We start from the raw sequence: 5272 nt of genomic DNA, 5'->3' as shown, positions 1-5272 counted from the left end.
GAGTTATTTTAGCCCGCGGGGTGGTAGATTAAATTACTTGTTGATTAACCATGCGTCTCGTTCCTATCTATCTACCCTCATATGGCCCCAAATGACAACTTGATCAACTGGCCTGATTACGATACACACACAACACAATTGGTACTGAACACAGACAAAGCAAACAACAAGCAACAGAACAGTATTGAATTGTTGAAGCCGGCCGGTACGCAGGCGATTAGTTGGCGGCCAAATACATATATTAGTCAATTATAGGAGTTTAGGACTTGCACTCATTTCTCTAATAAAGCAGATGGCAATTAGTCTTGTTTAAATATATAATATAGGACGATTTCGAAATAGGCCAGGTTTTAAACCCTCTATCAACTTGAAGCATCCACGAAATAGTCCCGTTTGAAAAGAAAAAACTATATACTCTGATTTAGCAATAGGGTGTCTTGCTCCATCTGACCGGCCATTCAAATCAACGAGTTTCTTAGTAAACACATCGATCGATCCCCATGTCTGTTTAACATTGTCAGTCAGACATGACTATGCCCTCCTCACCGAAATAGGCTTTCGCCCCGCTTTATAGATAAAGCATAAGTCCATATAGCCACATCTCAGGTACAGTCAGCAAGAAAGGAGAAAACGCTGGGGCCACAACACAAAGAAGCCCAAAAGAAAGGAAAAAAACAAAGGCCTCCAGGGGCAAGCTAAGTAGCAGACGAGCGGTCGGAGAGCCGGCGCGCAGAAGACACCAGGGCGTCCAAGAGAAGCTGAAGACGATCACGATCCCTCGGCCTAGCGAGCGGATGCCAGTGCTGCAGGAAGGCAAGAAATTTGAAGAACGAGTCAGAAGCACGTCGCGGGAACACCCGCTCAATCACCATCTTATTGCGGGTAGTCCAGAGAGTCCACATCATAGCCGCGAAGATAAGCCAGAACAGTCGGCGCTTACGGCCAACCTGGGTGGCCCTAACCTGCAGAAACCCTGCGAGGTCAGTGGCCTCCCACTCCGGCCCAAGAGCCTCACGAACAAAGCACCAAAGTGCCTGCGCTGCTATGCACGAGAAAAGAATGTGCGTTCCCGTTTCCGGGACATGGCACAAAGGGCACAGTCCATTGCCCGGACCATGGCGCTTCAGCACCTCGGTCTCTGAAGGGAGACGATCTCGAAGAAGCTGCCAAACAAAAATCTTGATCTTCAAAGGTAGCGGTGCCTTCCACAATGGGGATAGCCACGGTAGAACCGGCAGCCTACATAATGCCTGATAAGCCGAACTAACGGAGAAATCGCCCGAAGGCGAAAGGCTCCACGACACCGAATCAAGGTCCAGGGACAGAGGAAGAGGGACTACTTCCCTCAGGTCTGCCCATTCCCTGATCTCAGCAGGTCCGAAGGAGCGGCGGAACGCAATGTTCCATCCGTCCTCCAGAGCCGCCTCAGAGACTAGAATGCCCGGGTCGCACAAATCGCAAAGAGACGCGGGAACCGCAGGCGGAGAAGCTCGCCCTGAAGCCAGGGGTGACTATGCCCTCCTACTCTTCTCCATATATACATATAGAATTTAGAGTCGGCAGGCACCATACTCAGAGCTGGACGACAGCTACCAACTCTCAATATATACGTATAGACCTATCATTGGTTGGTCAGGAGCAGCAGCTCCATCCTGAGGGCCTCAATGTTGGGACCCAAGTTTTTGGTCTTTTAATAGTAGTGGAGAAGAAAAGAAAAATAAATGATACTTAGGTCGCTAGTCACAGTCCGTCACGTCCGTACCATCTCACAGACTCAGAAGTGTAGCTGCAGTCGACTTTGACTCGCACACCACACATGCCTCATGATGTCAGCCTGAGCACGGCTAGGCCCAAGCATGGCCGAAACTACTACGTAGATGATGGATGAGTGCACGACACTGGCACGATCGGAGGTCCAGCCGCTGATATGCGCTGGATATTATGCATGGACGGCTTGATATGTGCTGTCGTGCATAAGTCGTTCGCAAGGCGTCGTGTGTATAGCAGCGCTGAAGCACGGCTGAGCCCCGAGCACGGCAGGAAAAAAAAAAGAGCCTAATTTTACGCTCCTCTCAGAGGATTTTATGTTCCTCCGGAATTTTACGTTTTATTTCAACAAGCCTGATTATTCAACAGAACTCCCCCTAGTCTAGTTGCTGTTGATGGAGGTGATACCGATGCGCGCTCGCAGATCCTGGAACAGGACCTAACCAAGGGACGTCGTCAGGACATCCGCGAGCTGATCCGACGAGCCAACATGCTTGAAGACAATCTTACCGTCCTCGACACACTCACAGATGAAGTGATAGCGAGTCTCTATGTGCTTGCTCCGATCATCAAGCACCGGATTCATGCTCAGCTGGATCGCTGAATTGTTGTCGATGAAGATGATGGGAGGGTCTGGCCCCTCGTCGAACAGCTTACCCAGGAGCCCTGCCAACCAAATTCCGAGACACGCCACAGTTGTTCCGGCAACATACTCAGCCTCGCATGATGACAACAAGGTGATCTTCTATTTCTGAGATTGCAGCACAATGGGGGTCTCTCTCCCAGAAAGAACAGAGTGTCAGTGGTGCTCTTTTGGTCGTCGATGTCGCCGGCAAGGTCGGAGTCGCTGTAGCCGATGAGCTGCAGACCGAAGCGGTTGCGCTTGCAGATGAGGCCATGGGTACACGTACTGCAGCAGGTGCTTGACGGCACTGAAATGTTTGGCCGTTGGCTTCTCCACTACTAGGAAAAGGGCTACTAATTGCGCACCAGTTTTGCCTACTAATGGCGCATCACTGGTGCGCCATTAGTATCACGCCACTAGTATTTTTTATTAATGGCGCACCACTGGTGCGCCATTAGTATAGGCCACGGTGCGCCATTAGTATAGGCCACGGTGCGCCATTAGTATAGGTCACTGGTGCGCCATTAGTATTTTTGAATTTAGAAGGCGGGAAAATAGTAGTGGCGCACCGTCTAACCCCCACCGTGCGCCATTGCTATTTTTGAATTTTGAATTTGGATCTGGATCGTGATTTTTTTGCCCATTTTTTGCTTGTTTTTTTTGCTTGTTTTTTGGCACGATATTATTTCAAATTTTGTTCCTATTTTTGGATCTTGTACATTCTTTTGCCGTGTTCTTTTGCCGGAGAGGAGTTCGCCGGAGAGGAGGAGGAGGAGGTCACCGGAGAGGCGCTCGCCTACATCGCCGGAGAGGAGGAGGAGGTCGCCGGAGAGGAGTTCACCGAAGCATCGGAGAGGAGGAAGGAGAAACCATGAGGGAATGGGAGGAGAGGAGGGAGGAGGAGCTCACCGGAGAGGAGGGAGGAGAAACCGTGAGGGGAGGGGAGGGGAGGAGAGGAGGGAGGAGGAGGTCCCCGGAGAGGAGGAGGTCGCGGAGAGGAGGAGGAGGTTGCCGGAGAGGAGGAGGGTAGTATGATGGAGGAGAGAAGGGAAGATGAAGTGGAGGAGAGGAGGAGAGGAGGAGATGGAGTGGAGGAGAGGTGGAGTGGAGGAGGTGCGCCCAGCCATATATACGACATAGTAATGGCGCACCATGGGCAGGTGCGCCATTACTAACTTTTTTTATTTTTTTTACTTATTTTGAATTTTGAAGGCGGAAAGATACTAATGGCGCACCATGGACAGGTGCGCCATTAGTAACTTTTTTTTGATTTTTTTGACTTATTTTGAATTTTGAAGGCGGGAAGATACTAATGGCGCACCATGGGCAGGTGCGCCATTAGTAACTTTTTTTTGATTTTTTTGACTTATTTTGAATTTTGAAGACGGGAAGATATTAATGGCGCACCATGGGCAGGTGCGCCATTAGTAACTTTTTTTTGATTTTTTTGACTTATTTTGAATTTTGAAGGCGGGAAGATACTAATGGCGCACCATGGGCAGGTGCGCCATTAGTAAGTTTGAATTTTTTTGAATTTTTTTGCCTCTCCAGATCTTAAAAGCCCCGTATCTTTTTTTCTGTTAGATTTTTGAGGATTTTGAAAATGTTTAACGGGGTTCTCCCAGTTAAATTCGGATGTAACTTTTTGAGTAGATGATTTTTCATATAAAAAACTTTTTCATCCGAGTTCGTACGCAAAAGTTATGCCCATTTTTACAAATTCTCGAGAGATTTTGTAAAAAAGTCGAGAATTCATGTTTGTAAATTTTGCTAACAACTAGACCACATATCACATGGGAATCTTATTTTCTTTTATTTTTTTGACATTTCTATCATTTTCTTTTATTTTTATTTAAACTGAAAAGGCAGTCCACGGGGGGAGGGGGTGCATTCGGGCGAATGTTTGGGCCAAGTTACTAATGGCGCACCGTGGCATGATGCGCCATTACTAGTAATGGCGCACCACTCCCACAATGCGCCATTAGTAGTTTTGAAAAAAATTTAAAAAAAAGTTTTTACTAATGGCGCACCGTGGATGTGGACTAGTAATGGCGCACCACTCCCACGATGCGCCATTAGTAGTTTTGAAAAAAGTAAAAAAAAATTACTAATGGCGGACCGTGGAAATGGTGCGCCATTAGTATTTGCACACTAATAGCGCACCAACACATGGTGCGCCATTAGTATATAGTAATGACGCACCATATGTCTGATGCCCATTAGTGTCAATTCCATCTATAGCCTTTTTCCTAGTAGTGCTCTATGAATCGGCTGACATAGCCCATAGCGAATGCGATTTCTGGCCACGTGTGCACCAGGTAGTGAAGGCTGCCGACGACGGAGCAGAAGAGTGTGGAGTGGACCGGTGGGCTACTGCTCTCCTTGTTGAGCTTCAGGCGGGTCTCCATGGGCGTGTGCACGGCCTTGCACCCTGCTATGCCCGCCCTCTCGAGCAGCTTATCGACATACGCTGACTGACCCGGCGTGATCTTGCCACTTTTCTGACTGACTTTGATGCCGAGGTAGTAAGTCAGCAAGCCCAAATCGCTTATGCGGAATGTGCCCAATCATCTTTGCTTTGTGCTTCGCGATCTCCTCCCATGAGCCTTTGATACATTCATTTTGTATCATGATTTCCTACTATTATTTATAGTGTTTTAGATCAACATTTCACTTTATTATGCAATTCGCATGCCTTTTCTCTCTTATGCAAGGTTTATATGAAGAGGAAAATTCCCGTCAGCTGAAATTCTAAATCTGAAAAGAACTACAACAGGATAGCTATTCTCCAGAGCTCCGAATGACCTGAAAATTTACGGAGAATTATTTTTACATTAATAAAAAAATACTGGAAGAAGAATTACCGGGAAGGGCCCTACC

Source organism: Triticum dicoccoides, chromosome 7A (genome assembly GCF_002162155.2).
Source record: "Triticum dicoccoides isolate Atlit2015 ecotype Zavitan chromosome 7A, WEW_v2.0, whole genome shotgun sequence".
Taxonomy (NCBI): Eukaryota; Viridiplantae; Streptophyta; class Magnoliopsida; order Poales; family Poaceae; genus Triticum; species Triticum dicoccoides.
This window is presented reverse-complemented; position numbering follows the sequence as displayed.